General features: G+C 44.6%; 1 pseudogene; it reads right to left on the bottom strand.

Annotated features, from left to right (window-relative positions):
- Positions 1-9,613: 9,613 nt before the first annotated feature.
- On the bottom strand, positions 9,614-10,002 carry LOC131420668 (small ribosomal subunit protein eS17-like; annotated as a pseudogene).
- Positions 10,003-16,801: the final 6,799 nt, after the last annotated feature.

Here is a 16,801-nt window from a genome sequence, read left to right as displayed (position 1 = left end):
TGAATTGTTTGCTGACTGGTAATGTTCAAGTGTTCCGTTTAACCTATTAGATATAACAGTCTTTATTATACTCAAGAACCAAGCTTGCTAGGAATCAGCCTGGCACAGTGCTTTGCGACCATTAGGTACACAATGAATGTTTGTTGAATAAGTTAATATATGTATTTAAATCATAGTTTCAAATACTATTTGAGAGAACAAGCCTAGCATGTTGTACTCACATAGAGTTCATAGGTCTTATCTTAACTCCAGAATATTTTGTTGTTGTTGTTGTCCATTATTGTTCATCAGCCATCGTATAAATGCATCCCTTCACCCCTTGGGCCCACTCCTCACCCCCCTTGCCACTGGTAACCACCAAACAATTCTCTCTGTCTGTGTGTTAGTTTATCTTCCACTTATGAGTGAAAATATTTGGTGTTTGCCTTTCTCTTTCTGGCTTATTTCGCTCAACATGATACCCTCCAGGTCAATCCATGTTGTTGCAAATGGGATGATTTTGTCTCTTTTTATGGCTGAGTAGTATTCCATTGTATATATATACCACATCTTCTTTATCCACTCATCAGTTGAGGGACACGTGAGTTGCTTCCACATCTTGGCTATAGTGAATAATGCTGCAATGAACGTAGGGGTGCATAAGCTTCTTTGGATTGTTGATTTCAGGTTCATTGGGTAGATACCCAGTAGTGGGATAGCTGGATCATAAGGTATTTCTATTTTTAATTTTTTGAGGAATCTCCATACTGTTTTCCATAGAGGCTGTGCCAGTTTGCATTCCCACCAGCAGTGAAATAGGGTTCCCATTTCTCCACAGCCTCTCCAGCATTTGTTGTCTTTTGTCTTGGTGATTATAGCCATTCTAACAGGTGTAAGGTGATATCTTAGTGTAGTTTTGATTTGCATTTCCCTGATGATTAGTGATGTTGAACATCTTTTCATGTGCCTATTGGCCATCTGTATATTTTCTTTGGAGAAGTGTCTGTTCATTTCCTCTGCCCATTTTTTGATCAGGTTGTTTGTTTTTTTTGTTGTTGTTCAGTTGTGTGAGTTCTTTATGTACTATGGAGATTAATCCCTTGTCAGATATATGGTTTGCAAATATCTTTTCCCAGCTGGTGGGTTGCCTGTACATTTTGATCCTGGTTTCATTTGCCTTGTAGAAGCTCTTTAATCTGATGAAGTCCCACTTGTTTATTTTTTCATTTGTTTCCCTTGTCCAAGTAGACATGGAATTTGAAAAGATCCCTTTGTGAACAATGATGAATAGTGTTCTGCCTATATTTTCCTCCAGGAGTTTTATAGTTTCAAGTCTCACCTTCAGGTCTTTGATCCATTTTGAGTTAATTTTTTTGTATGGTGAAAGAAGATGGTCTACTTTCGTTCTTTTGTAAGTGGCTGTCCAGTCTTCCCAACACCATTTATTGAAGAGACTTTCCTTTCTCCATTGTATGTTCTTGGCTCCTTTGTCGCAGAATTTTTTTTTCTTAAGAGACCTGATTGACACACACAAAATGCAGACTGACGCCATTATGAAGACTAAAAAACATGATTTATAAAGTGCCCCAGAGTTTGTCTGGAATCCTGCACCATTTGGCTACTAACAGAAAAATTTTCTTTGTAGTAACAGTGAATGAACTGCTGGCTTTTAGGAAAGATTTATGCCCTTCATCATAAGAAAGAAAGAATAGGCCAAGAGCGTTGGTTCAACAATTCCTCATCAGAGAATGATAGAGTCATTTCATAGATAAGGAGAATTTCTAGAGAAGAGGGAGTGACTTGCTCAAGGTCACTCAGCTAGCTAATGGCAGTGGTAGGACTAGAACTCAGGTCCCCTGAATCCTGATTCTTTACTTTTTCCACCATCATGCTCCCTAAGAGCATATATCCTACAAATGCTGGGTCAGTGGCCTCAACTTTTGAATACTTCACATCATGTCTCTAACTATGAAAAGCAAATGTTTGCTATCCTTTTGGTAGACAGAATAACGACCTCCCAAAGAAGTTCGTGTCCTAATCCTCAGAACCTGTGAATATGGTACAGGCAAAAGGAACTTCACAAATGTGATTAAGTTAAGCATTTTGGGATGGGGAGATTATCCTGGATTACTTAGACGGGCCCAAAGAAATCACAAAGGTCAGGAGTGTCACAGTCAGAAAGGGAGATATGATTACAGAAGCCAAAGATTGTAGTGGTGTAGACATGAGCCAAAGAATGCCCACAGCCTCTAGAAGTTGGAAGAGGTAAGGAACAGATTTTTGCTTTGGAGTCTCCAAAAGGAACCAGCCCTGATGACACCTAGATTTTAGCCTGGTAAGACTCATTTCAGACTTTTGACCTCCAAAACTGTAAGACAATCAGTTTATGTTGTTTTGAGCCACTAAATTTATGGTAATTTGTTCCAGCAGTAATAGAAACTGAATGCAATCTTCCTTTCAACATAGTTCTAATCTATTATCTTTTATTAGACTATTGAAGCACTGGAGGGTGGACAGGTGGTAGAAGAAGAAACCCTTTTTGCTTTGTGGGTGGTCAAATATTTTCCGTTTGGTATTTCAAAAGCTTTGTAATGTTCTGTGTTTATCGTGTTCATCTGTTTTTTTCTCTCCTTTTATAAAGCTCTCTGGTTACATATCCCATTTATATTTTTTCTACTCCTATTTCAGCAAAAGCAAACTGTCTTATAAAGAGTTTATGAGGTTACTTATTGAATCAGGGAGAGTCAAAATTGAAGCTTCTATTTGTGCCTTTTATCACAAACCTCCCACATGTCTCATTCTTTCTCCCCATCCCAATTCTTTCCTCTGTTTGTCTTTCTTTTTCTCAAGATCCCCCTTTCCTCCTACATCTTCTTTTCTTTTCACTACTCCATTTCATTCCAGTTAAATTGCTTAGTCATCCACTTTCTTCCTCCCTTTTTCTCTGGGGCTCTCTCACACTCTGTTGTATTCTTGAGTTTTCACCTGATCTTGCTCAAAATAGTCCAGACATTTCCCTTACTTCACCCGAGCTCTCCAGAATTTCTCACCCAGTGGCTGAAAACCAATCAGAGGAGTCAGAGAGGTTTGAAGAGGTCCTGAAGAGGTTTGAAGAGGTCCTCAGAGTTTGAAGAGGTTTCATCATGGAGTCCAACTCCCCATTCATGTTTGAATTCATACCTCCTCCCTGATATATTTGACAAATAACTTCCTTCCTTCCACAAGTTTTTTATTGTTGCTGTTGTTGTTGTTGTTTTAAATCCCTGTGTGTCAGGCAGATGCTCAGCATTTGCTTGAATATCCCCAGGATGGAGAACTCCTTCCTGTATGAGACAGTCCATTCTGCCTTTGGACAGCTCTGATGGGGAAGAAGTTCTTCCCTCTGTTGAGCTAGAATCTTTTTCCCTCTAACTATGAGCCATGGGTTTAATTCTATCCGTTAAGTCACATGGAACAATACTACTTCTTTCTCCACATGACGGTCCTTCAATAATTGAAGATAATCTTCACATTTACATTGGGTTTTCCTCTTCTCCAGACTAAATATCTCTAGTCCTTTGAACTATTCGTCAAATAATGTTTTTTAGCTTTATGGTTATCCTCTTCTGAATTTTTTTTTCTGTTTGTCTATGTTTCATTTGAAGAGTGATGACTGAATGCACCAGAGCAGAGGGTACTGTTGCCTTGTTCATTAGATCAGTGCTGTCCAACAGAACTTTCTGTTATGATGGAAATGCTCTATATCCGTGCTGTCCGATACGGTAGTCACTAGCCACATGTAGTTATTGAGCATCTGAAACATGACTACCAAGAATGAGGAACTGAATTTTTAAATTTTATTTAAACTTATTTTTTATTTAAACTTAAACAGATGCACGTGGCTAGTGGATATTACATTGAATTGAACAGCACAATTCTAGATGTTATACCTCTTACAATACAGTTTATTTTGGGGGAGGTTTTTGATTACTGTTTCAATCTCTTTACTCGTGATTGGTTTATTCAGATTCTCTATTTCTTCTTGATTCAATTTTGGGAGGTTGTTTGAGTTTAAGAATTTATCCGTTTCTTCTAGATTGTCCAATTTGTTGGCATACAGTTATTCATAGTATTCTCTTATAATCCTTTGTAATTCTGTGGTATCTGTTGTGATTTCTCCTATTTCATTTTTAATTTTACTTATTTGAACCTTCTCTCTTTTTTTCCTAGTGAGTCTGGCTAAGGGTTTGTCAATTTTGTTTATCTTCTCAAAGAATCAGCTCTTAGTTTCATTGATCCTTTCTACTGTGTTTTTAGTCTCTATTTCATTTATTTATGCTCTAATTTTTATTATTTCTCTCCTTCTGCTGACTTTGTGCTTTTTTTGTTCTTCTTTTTCTAGTTCTGTTGGGTGTAATTTAAAATTACTTATTTGAGATTTTTCTTGTTTGTTGAGGTAGGCTTGTATTATAAATTTCCCTCTTAGCACTGCTTATGCTGCATCCCATAAGAGTTGGTATGTTGTGTTTTCATTTTCCTTTTTCTCCAGGTATTTTTTTATTTCTCCCTTCATTTCTTCATTGATCCAATGGTTGTTCAGTAGCATGTTGTTTAGTCTCCACATATTTGTGACTTTCCCAGCCTTTTTCTTGTGGTTGATTTCTAGTTTCACAGCATTGTAGTTGGAAAAGATGCTTGATATGATTTCAATCTTCGTAAACTTATTGAGCCTTGCTTTGTTTCCCAACATATGATCTATCTTTGAGAATGTTCCACGTGCACTTGAGAAGAATGTGTATTCTGCTGTTTTTGGATCGAATGTTCTATATATATCTATTAAGTCCATCTGGTCTAGCATTTCATTTAAGGTCACTGTTTCCCTGTTGACTTTCTGTCTGGACCATCTATCCATTGACGTAAGTGGGGTGTCGAGGTCCCCTACTATTATTGTGTTGCTGTCAATTTCTCCCTTCAGGTCTGTTAACAGTTGCTTTATATACTTTGGTGCTCCTGTGTTAGGTGCATATATATTCATAAGTGTTATATTCTCTTGGTGGAATGTCCCTTTTATCATTATATAATGCCTGTTTTTGTCTCTTGTTATCTTTAAGTCTGCTTTTTCTGATATAAGTATAACAATACCTGCTTTCTTTTGCTTGCCATTTGCTTGGAGTATCATCTTCCATCCTTTCACTCTAAGCCTATGTTTGTCTTTAGAACTGAGATGTGTTTCATGGAGGAAGCATATTGTTGGGTCTTGGTTTTTTGTTTTTTTTTTTTGTGAGGAAGATCAGCCCTGAGCTAACATCTGATGCCAATCCTCCTCTTTTTGCTGAGGAAGACTGGCCCTGGGCTAACATCCGTGCCCATCTTCCTCTGCTTTATATGTGATGCTGCCACAGCATGACTTGACAAGCAGTACGTCGGTGTGTGCCCGGGATCCAAACCAGTGAACCCCGGACCACCGCAGTGGAGCGCTTGCACTTAACCACTACGCCACCAGGCCGGCCCTGGATCTTGTTATTTAATCCATCCAGCCACTCTGTGTCTTTTGATTGGAGAATTCAATCCATTTACATTTAGAGTGATTATTGATATACAAGGGCTTAGTACTGCCATTTTATCTCTTATTTTCTGGTTTTTCTGTATTTCCATTGTTTCTTTTTCCTCATATTTCTGACTGTCATTTCAGTTTGGTGGTTTTCTGTGATGGTTTTCTCAGTTTTCTCTTTATTTATGATTTGTGGCTGTGTTCTGATTTTTTGTTTACTGGTTACTGTGAAGTTTGTATAGAAGATCTCATAGATGTGGTAGTCCATTTTCTGATAGCCTCTTATCGCCATTAGCCTAAGCAGGTTCCATCCCTTTCCCCGTCTCCTTTTGAGTAATTGTTGTCACAAATTGTTCTTGTCTGTGTTGTGAGTTTGTGACTAAATCGAAGTGTTTATAGTTATTTTTGGTGCTTTCCTTCCCTTTGTCTTTTCTGTTATAATTGCTTACTAACCTATTCTGATATAGAGCTGCAATTTTATGATTCTATCTGTCTATTGATCTCCTTGCTCAAGGTTTTGTAAACCTTTGCTTTGTAGTTTCAGATGGGAGGACTTCTTTCAACATTTCTTGTGAGGCAGGCCTAGTGGTGATGAACTCCCTCAGCTTTTGTTTACCTGGGAAAGCTTTTATTTTTCCATTGTATCTGAAGGATAGTTTCACTGGATAGAGTATTCTTGGCTAAAAGTTTTTGTCTTTCAGTATTTTGACTATATCATTCCATTCTCTCCTAGCCAGTAAGATTTCTGCTGAGAAATCTACTGAAATCTTGATGGGGTTCCTTTGTAGGTTATTTTATTCTACCTTGCTGCCCTTAATATTTTTTCTTTGTCATTTATTTTTTGCCAGTTTTTGTTTTGTTTTGTTTTTTGTGAGGAAGATTAGCCCTGAGGTAACATCCAATGCCAATCCTCCTCTTTTTGCTGAGGAAGATTGGCCCTGGGCTAACATCCACGCCCATCTTCCTCTACTTTATATGGGATGCCACCACAGCATGGCTTGACAAGCAGTCCATCAGTCTGCACCCAGGATCTGAACCTGTGAACCCCAGGCCACCCAAGTGGAGCATGCAAACTTAACCTCTACACCACCAGGCTGGCCCCCTTTGTCAGTTTTAATAGCATATGCCTTGGAGAAGGTCTTTTTGCATTGATGTAATTAGGAGTTCTATCAGCTTCATGTACTTGTAAATCCACTTCCTTCCCCTGGTTTGGGAAGTTCTTAGCTATTATTTCTTTGAACAACCTCTCTGCTCCTTTGTCTCTCTCTTCTCCCTCTGGAATACCTATAATACCTTATGTTGCTTTTCCTAATTGAGCTGCATATTTCTCAAAGTATTTCTTCACTTTTTTTAAAAATCTTAGTTCTCTCTCCTCCTCCACCTGAAGCATTTCTATATTTCTGTCCTCTAAATCACTAATTCTGTCCTCCATAACGTCAGCTCTATTTTTTATGGATTCTAGATTATTTTTTATCTCATTAATTGTATTCTTCATATCCAGAATCTCTGTTGGGTTTTTTTTCAGAGTTTTGATCTCTTTGGTGAAATAGTCCTTCTGCTCATTAATTTTATTCCTGAGCTCATTGAACTGCCTTTCTGAGTTTTCTTGTAACTCGTTGAGTTTCTTTATGACAACTATTTTGAATTCTCTGTCATTTAGATTGCAAATTTCTGTGACTTCAGGATTGGTTTCTAGAGACTTGTCATTTTCATTCTGCTCTGAAGTGTTAATGTAGTTCTTCGTGGTATTTGATGAATTGATTCTTTGCCAGCACATTTGTGGTAGTATCAGGTCATAGATTCCACCTGCCATGGCTGGGGGGCAGGCAGGAGCTGTTTTCTGATCCAGCCCCATCTGCTGGAAGTTGTGTCAGTAGGGCTCCTCTGCATTTATGTGCTAGCCACAGCCACTTGGTGGGTCATGCACACACACACAGGTAGGGCCTTTGTGCTCTGCCGGTGGGTCACTCTGGTGCTGAACCACTGTGCTGGCAGAGGACCAGCTGAGCTGGTGCACTAGACGGGAGGGAAGAGGCTCTTTCTTTTGCACGTGGGCCAGCTCTGCACTCACGGGTGGCTGAGCTGATCTGCTGTGCTTGGTGGGGGCTTCTTCATCCAGGCTGAGTCGTGCCACTTGGTGGGAAGCATTCCCACAGGTGGGACTGCTGCAGCATGGTGGGGGCTCTCATGGGCCGAGCTACCACTCAGAAAGCAGTCACGCACAGGTCAGGCTGCCCAAACCTCCGCTTACAGTTGTGCCAGCCACAGCAACCTAGATCACTGTCACCAGGGAGGGGGAGGGGTCCACTCACCTAGTTCCGCTGCTTCCAAGGGATCCAGTCCCCCTACCTTCAGAAGCATGGCTGCATGGATCTCTCAAATGTCCTATTGCGCTGTGTAGGGAATCCTTTGTTGGTTAATGAATGTCTGTTTAGTTGTAACTTAGAGGGGAGAGACAAAGGGAACAGCTCACTCCCCCATGATGCTGACATCACTCCTCCTACAATACAGTTTAATTTTGCCTTGTTTTGGAGTAGCTATAGATTCATTCTGAGGTTTTTTTCTTCAAAGCCTCAATTTTTTACTAATACTGAGCCAATGCATTGTCACTGGTCCTATAAGTACACCCTCCATGTAGTGGGAGAAATCCATTTTGTGTTAACTAGGGAAAGCGTGTTCTCTGTCATTCTTTATTCTGCCTTGTGACTATGTATTCTAAGTCTAGCTCAGTCCTCTCTCCTGATTGTACTTCCTGGTCTCCTAACTGGATTCCTGGAATCTGGAATTCAGAGTCTGAACTGATTTTCTATAGGCCTTCTGCTTATTCTTATATTATGTATGTCTTTTATTAATTCTATGAATACTGAATTATTCTATGAATAATATAGGAACACCTACCAAGAGCCAGGTGGGAGCTGTGCTGGGTTCTGAGCCGAGAGAGACAAGTAAGACATAATACCTTCTCCAGCATCAACTGGTCTCCTGTTCTAATCTGCCAATTTTGGGCATTTGGTTTCTGTCCTTGACTCCTTATCTCAAGTTCTATATCTTGGTTTTACATCATTTTATTTGAAGGTGGGTAGGGATGAGGTAGAATGTGGGGGGTGGGGAGCAGAAAGAGGAACTGAGAGATGTATTGTGAAATTCTAGGGAAAAACAGACCAAACTCTCTAGAATCTGTGTATTCTTTTTCTAGTAAAAGAGAAAGAAAAATCTCTCAATCATAAGCTTTTCACGGCCAGTAGTCAACTTGCCTGTCTTCTCTAACCATTTCCTCCTCCTTTATATCTCCACAGCTTTCTAAATCATGTTCAAAATATGGTCTGTGGAAACACCAACAATAAAAAGAGACTCTTGATTTTGTTTACTTGTTTGATTTCCTGACTTCTTTAAATAACTAGGGCTAGGCAAAGACTCTATCTTATTCTGTATATAAAATCGTGCCCATCTCATTGGGAGCTTATTGATTGAAAAATAGACACCCTCTAAAGTCTCCTCATCCAGGTGAGGCAAAGGAGAGCAGAGCAAGGAAATGAGATGGTCTCAGGGAAAGAGGACAGAAGAAGCTATTTGCCCTCAGGGAAATAGGTGCTGCTTTGCTTCTCTGAAGTCCATCACAGCTATTTCTGGGGGATGGGTTCTTACAACCTTGGACCTGTATTTCCTTCAATACTGCCATATTGTTCCAAACAGCCCTTGATCAACCAGAGTTAGTCATGGACCAGTTCCCTGCAAGATTCTTCCCACATCCCATCTCTCTCCATCCTTTATCTTAACTTCCTGAGGCCAGGCTCTCAGGTGACGCTTCCAGGGTTGGCTAACTAATCCAAGGGAAAAAATCCACACAAACGTAAGACTAGAGGGAAAAAAGTCACCTATATCCCCCCAGTAGGGTACTCTCTTCTGGGGTCAATGGTATGTTAGGCCTTTGGAAGAAGAGCTTTCAGGTGCCCCTAACTGCAGCCACAGCAATGGGGGGCATCCAGGGCAGATGGAAGGGAGAGAAGGCCCACCTAACCCCTCTGTCATAGAGAACTGATATCTTTTTGTTGTTGTTGTTGTTGTCCAAGGTTTATTGAAAATATTACAGCAGAGCAGAAAGATTCAAACAGCTCCACATTGTGTTTTGAAATTCATCCCAACTGTAGGCTGAGTGACCTGCAGTTTGGACAGACTGCCAGAGTCCAAGAGTTTCAGCATTTCCTTAGCGTCTTCACTGCTTCAGTGATCTTCTGATCCAGGGCTATGACCTCAGGAACATAATTAACTCTCCTTTCTCTCTCCTCCTCCTGCAGCTTGATGGAGATAGCTCTCACGGGGCCTCTCCGAATCCACTTCGATCCTGCGATCTTGTGGAGCTTCTTGCGGGCAATAATGGCAATCTCCTCGCACATGTGTTTGTCGGTGTGGAAGTCCTTGCCCCGGCGCATGAAATACTTCTCAATGATGACCCGGGCTGCCTTCTTCACAGTTTTGGTGCGAACATGGTCCATGTTGGTGGGTCACGGGTAAAAGAGAAGAGGACTGATATCTTGCTCTTAAAATAGAAATAGGAAATATTATGTCTCTATATAGGAAAACAGGCGAAGTAATGGGAGGTTCTGAAGGAAGGCTATGATGAAGGTCAGGAGGCTTGGAATCTTGTCACTGTCATGCTGTTGATGCACATGGGTTCATGGAGTAGTCAAAACACAGTCGTTTTCTTTTTCCCAGCCTCAGTTTCTCCATTTGTAAGATGGGTGCATTGGACTGGATCAGTGTTTTTCAATCCTCAAATTAAAACTCATTGGTAGGTTATGAAGTCAAGTTAGAGTTTTCACGGGCAGGTTGTTTTTTTTTAACGAAATAAAATAGAATGCGCTATTGTACTTAGTAACTGTTTTGTTAAACTTTTGTTCCAATTCGTGTGTGTGTGTGTGTGTGTGTACTGGGTATGACATCAAATATGTTTCTAACTGTGGGTCACAGTAAAAAATGTTTTTAAAACATAAGAATTCATGATTCCTGAGGTTCCTTCTGTGTTTTCGGTTTCCCTGTGTCTGCAGAAGGCACTCCTTAGGGATTCACCTCCACAGTGACTTGGGAGAACAAGTTTCCATGACGCCATCCCAAACCCTCAACCCAAGCAGGCAGTCTTTGTATTGATCCCGTGACATGCATGACCCCTCAGAAGGTGAGGAGGGCTGAGTCAGGTTGTTAAACTGAAGAATGTAAATTATGTTAAAAATTTAAAATGTTAACACCTTAAGGGGCAGTTGGGGCGAGTCTTCTATGAATAGAGTCTATCGATCCCAACTGACTCTGTTCGCGGAAGACTCACCCTAAACTGTTCAGAGAAAATTGAGAACAAGGGAGTGCTACAGAGGGATAAGTTTGGGAGGGTCGGGGTGGAGGGGGGCCAGATGGGGACATGTGTGTGCACCTTGATAGCTGTTTCGCGCCGTAGCAATTCGCGCCATAAAATGTAACTGTCTGAATGTTTTGAATTAACCAATCATGTAAAACCGCGCCAACCTTTTCCCGCTTTATGCTCCCAAATCCTATAAAAGAACTTGCCCCCTAAGGCTCGGGGTCGACCCCTCTGTCTCCTGCGAGGGACACGAGTCGACCCGGAGCTCCGTTCAATAAACCTCTTGCGTTTGCATCAAGTTCGGTCTTCTGTGTCTGTGGGCCCGCGTCATCCCGAGACCTGGTGAGTTGGGATTTCCCTCCCCTTCCCCTTGGGAATCCAACATTTGGGGGCTCGTCCGGGATCCACGCGGTAACCCCAGACTCCGAAGACCCCTTGGAGGTAGGCCTGAGTGACTGAGTGTGTGAGTGTGTGCGGCGCCGCAAAGTATTGTTTTATTGTTTTGGTTTCAGTATCGGGCAGCCGCCGCTTCGGGCCGTGAGGACCGAACGGCTGCAGTGGCAGACGTGCTAGGGACTGCAGGCTGCAACCCTGGGGGACGCCCCAAGGGATAAGGGGAGTCAGGAAAGCCTGACCAACCCCCCTTCCAGGTGGGAAAAGGAGCGATACCTTTTCCCGGGGAGGACTCGGAAACCCCTCCCGTCTGAAGCCGCCTTCGGCTGGCTTGTAGAGACGCCTTCCGGGCAGGGTTGTCTGTGTTTTAGTGTGTCTTTAGTGTTTATTGTTCTGTTTTTGTTCGTTACGTGGACTTCCTTTGACGGGATGGGACAGACTGTGACGACCCCCCTTTCCTTGACCCTAGACCACTGGACTGAAGTGCGAGCGAGAGCGCACGACTTATTGGTAGAAATAAAGAAAGGGCGTTGGCAGACTTTTTGCACCTCTGAGTGGCCCTCCCTCAATGTGGGTTGGCCCCCTGAGGGGACGTTTAATCTAACTGTTATCCTCGCGGTGAGGGCTATTGTTTTCCAGGAGAGACCGGGGTCCCATCCTGACCAACGACCATATATTACAGTGTGGCAGGATCTGGTGCAGAACCCACTCCCGTGGGTTAAGCCATGGGTAAAAGCAGAAAAACTAAGCCCCCGAGTCCTGGCGCTGCAGGATGCGGAGACACGGCAAAAATCGAAATCAACTCGAACAGCGGAGTCGGAGACCCCTTCGGCCCCCCCCGGGGTCTACCCTGAGATTGAGCCTCCTCCCGAATGGCCCCCTTTCTCGCCTCCTCCTTACCCCTCCCCCGCTCCAGGATCGCAATCAGGACGGAGGGCGACTGGCTCGGGTCCCTCCGCTGGAACCCGAAGCCGCCGCGGAGCCACTCCGGAAGGGCCTGATACCACGGTGGCGCTCCCGCTAAGAGAGTATGGAGCTCCTGCGGGGCCCAACCAGCTGTCACCCCTCCAGTACTGGCCTTTCTCTTCCTCAGACCTGTATAACTGGAAAAATAACCATTCCCCCTTTTCAGAAAACCCCGCCGGATTAACCGCCCTGATAGAGTCCCTAATGTTTTCCCATCAGCCCACTTGGGATGACTGTCAACAGCTCTTACAGGCACTCTTCACCACGGAGGAGAGAGAAAGAATCACACAGGAAGCAAGAAAGAATATCCGAGGCACCAACGGGCAGCCGGCAACGATAGCTGAGGCGGAAGAAGGGTTTCCGCACAACCGGCCCAATTGGGACTATAACACGGCTGAAGGTAGGGAGGCGCTGTCCGTTTATCGCCGGGCTCTAGTGGCGGGTCTCCGAGGGGCCGCAAGGCGGCCCACCAATTTGGCTAAGGTAAGAGAGATCCAGCAGGGGCCCACTGAACCTCCCTCCGTTTTCCTAGAACGATTGATGGAGGCTTACCGCAGGTATACGCCCTTCGACCCATCCTCGGAAGGGCAAAAGGCCTCTGTCATTATGGCCTTTATTGGACAGTCTGCCCCAGATATAAAAAGGAGATTACAAAGGCTAGAAGGGCTGCAGGACTACGACTTGCGGGATGTGGTAAAGGAGGCTGAAAAGGTGTATCATAAAAGAGAGAGTGAGGAGGAAAAGCGAGAGAGAGAGAGAAGGGAGGCTGAAGAGAGGGAAGATAAGAGAGATAGGAGACAAGAGAAGAAACTGACCAAAATTCTGGCCGCAGTGATAAAGGCGACAGGGCCAGATCATAGGCAGTCAGGGAACCTGGGCAACGCCCCACGACCAGGCTCGCGCAGACGACAGCCCTAAGACAAGGACCAATGTGCCTATTGTAAGGAGAGAGGACACTGGGCAAGGGAATGCCTGGTTCCTTGCCGGTCTCCTTGGAACACCCCTCTCCTGCCTGTAAAAAAAGCCTGGAACTGCTGATTATAGGCCGGTCCAGGATTTGAGGGAAGTGAACAAGAGAGTGCAGGACTTACACCCTACTGTGCCAAACCCATATAGCCTACTCAGCTCCCTCCCCCCATCACGGAAATGGTATACTGTCCTGGACCTGAAAGATGCATTCTTCTGTCTGCGGCTGCACCCAAAAAGCCAATTACTTTTTGCTTTCGAGTGGCGCGACCCTGATATGGGGATCGCTGGACTTGGACAAGACTGCCTCAAGGGTTTAAAAACTCCCCCACCCTGTTCGATGAGGCCCTCCACAGGGATTTGACTGACTATAGGGTTAAAAACCCTCAAGTGACTCTTTTACAGTATGTAGATGATCTACTGTTGGCGGCGGAAACCCCGGGAGACTGTGAGGAAGGAACCAAGCGCCTCCTGGCCGAGTTGGGTGAGTTGGGGTACCGGGCGTCGAGGAAGAAGGCACAGCTGTGCCAGGAAAAAGTAGTCTATTTAGGCTACACACTAAAGGACGGCCACAGGTGGCTGACCGACGCACGGAAAAAGACTGTGATCCAGATCCCGGCCCCAACCTCCGCTCGCCAGGTAAGAGAGTTCTTGGGGACAGCCGGCTTCTGCCGATTGTGGATCCCTGGGTTTGCTACCCTGGCTGCTCCGCTGTACCCGTTAACTAAGGAGAATGGGAACTTTGTCTGGACTCTAGAGCACCAGAGGGCTTTCGAGACTCTAAAGCGGGCACTATTAGAGGCACCCGCGTTAGCCCTACCTGATTTGACTAAACCTTTCACCCTGTATGTAGATGAAAGAAAGGGAATAACCAGGGGAGTCCTGACTCAAGCCCTTGGGCCCTGGAAGCGCCCAGTCGCATATCTATCAAAAAAACTGGATCCGGTAGCCAGTGGGTGGCCCTCCTGCTTAAGGGCAATTGCCGCCACTGCCCAGCTGGTAAAGGATGCAGACAAGTTGACCCTGGGCCAACAGATAACCATAGTAGCCCCCCATGCTTTAGCGAGCATTATCAGACAACCGCCAGACCGATGGATGACTAACGCCCGGATGACTCACTACCAAAGCCTGCTCCTAACTGAAAGAATTATATACAGACAGCAGGTATGCATTTGCTACTGCCCATGTCCATGGGGCTATTTATAAACAAAGGGGGCTGCTTACACTTGCCCAAAAAGGTGGCAATCATCCATTGCCCGGGACATCAGAAAGGCACCGACCCCATAGCTCGAGGGAACCGCTTGGCGGATCTAGAAGCCAAGCGGGCGGCACTAGGACCCATGGTTCTGACCCTCCAGGGAACTAAAACCAACAAAACCGCCTCTAGGGAGGAATTGACTAAAGAAGAAAAGGTCCTTTCAGTTGTAGAAGGGCGAGAATACCTATCACATTTACATCGGCTAACACACTTGAGCCCTCAGAAACTAATTGAAATTATCCAGGCCTCCTCGTACCAGGTACCACATTTGAAAAAAACGGCTGAAGAAGTTTATAAAAATTGTAGAGCCTGCGCTCTCACAAACGCTGCAGTTTCCAAATGCAGCACGGGACACAGACTCCGGGGAAATAGGCCAGGAGCCTTTTGGGAGATAGACTTTACTGAAATCAGACCGGCCCGGTATGGAAATAAATATCTTCTAGTATTTGTAGATACCTTCTCGGGATGGGTAGAGGCTTTCCCCACCCGAAAAGAGACTGCCTCTGTAGTAGCCAAGAAGATATTGGAAGAAATCCTCCCGAGATTCGGGATCCCAAAGGTAATTGGATCTGACAACGGTCCTGCATTCGTTGCCCAGGTAAGTCAGGGACTGGCCAGTCAACTGGGGATCAATTGGAAATTACATTGTGCTTATAGACCCCAGAGCTCAGGCCAGGTAGAAAGGATGAATAGAACAATTAAAGAGACCCTAACTAAATTGTCCATAGAGACCGGCGATAGTGACTGGACAGCCCTCCTGCCCTTTGCCCTGTTCCGCGTCCGGAACACCCCACAGGGACCCTTAAAACTTACACCCTTTGAAATCCTCTATGGAACCCCTCCCCCTTTGGCACAAATAGGGATACATGACCCTGACATTATACCTTCTATACCTTTGTCAGCCCGCTTGAAAGCACTCAAGGCCGTCAGGCGCGACATCTGGCACCAGCTAAAAGAGGCTTACCAGCCTGGTGATCTGCTCATCCCGCACCAATTCCAGGTTGGGGACTCTGTCCTTGTGAGACGACATCGGACGGGGTCATTAGAGCCACGTTGGAAGGGGCCCTACGTGGTGCTCCTCACTACGCCCACAGCAGTTAAAGTGGACGGTATAACTTCTTGGGTTCACGCCACACACGTGAAGAAGGCACCCCAGAATGCGGCAGATCTCTGGAAGGTGGAAAAGACTGATAACCCTCTTAAGCTGCGTTTGCCTCATGGGAACGACAAGCAGGTTGTCCAATCCTAATCCCCACGCTCCTCAACTGCTCACGTGGCAAGTCGTCTCCCAGGTAGGAGATATAACCTGGTCAATCCAAAAAAACTGCTTCCCCTTGGACATGGTGGCCGGACTTACACCCTGACCTTTGTAAACTGGCTATAGGAACCCCCGACTGGGATTTCATGGGTCGACGAGGGGGGGGGCAAAACAAGCCAGAGGATGCCACTCCCCCCATCGCAAGGGTAAACTAAAGGCATACCCCTATTTTTGCGTGCTTGTGCAGTTAGTGCCTAGAATTTACTATCATACTGCCAATAGTTTCGAAGATGAGTTTGATCAGAAATCTATACTAAGGAAAAGAGAACCAGTATCCCTCACCCTAGCTGTGCTCCTGGGACTGGGAGTTGCCGCGGGCGTAGGAACCGGCACTGCAGCCTTAGTTGCAGGGGAGAGAGGATTAACTGCCCTGAGCAATGCTATAGATGAAGACCTCAGGACTTTAGAGCAGTCCATCTCTAAGCTAGAAGAGTCCCTCACCTCCCTGTCTGAAGTAGTGCTCCAGAATAGAAGGGGATTAGATCTGTTGTTTTTAAGGGAGGGAGGGCTCTGTGCAGCTCTTAAAGAAGACTGCTGTTTCTATGCAGATCACACAGGAGTAGTCCGAGATTCAATGCAAAAATTAAAGAAGAGATTGGACATGAGGCAGCGAAGCAGGGAGGCCCAACAAAGCTGGTTTGAATCCTGGTTCACTAAGTCCCCCTGGGTGACGTCCTTACTATCCTCCCTAGCAGGGCCTTTGTTAATTCTTTATCTACTTTTGGTTTTTGGACCGTGTGTTTTCAATAGAATTACTGCTTTCATAAGAAAAAGAGTCAATGCAGTGCATGCTATGATGCTCCAACGCCATTACCAAGCTCTCCCACGCCATGAGCCACTAATAGTAGACACCGAAAACTAAGTTCTAAGATTAGAACTAGGGACAAAAGAAGAAGTGGGGAATGAAGAATGTAAATTATGTTAAAAATTTAAAATGTTAACACCTTAAGGGGCAGTTGGGGCGAGTCTTCTATGAATAGAGTCTATCGATCCCAACTGACTCTGTTCGCGGAAGACTCACCCTAAACTGTTCAGAGAAAA

Source organism: Diceros bicornis, chromosome 23 (genome assembly GCF_020826845.1).
Source record: "Diceros bicornis minor isolate mBicDic1 chromosome 23, mDicBic1.mat.cur, whole genome shotgun sequence".
NCBI classification, from domain to species: Eukaryota; Metazoa; Chordata; class Mammalia; order Perissodactyla; family Rhinocerotidae; genus Diceros; species Diceros bicornis.
Note: the sequence above shows the minus strand (reverse complement) of the source record. Positions and strands in the feature narration are given on the sequence as shown.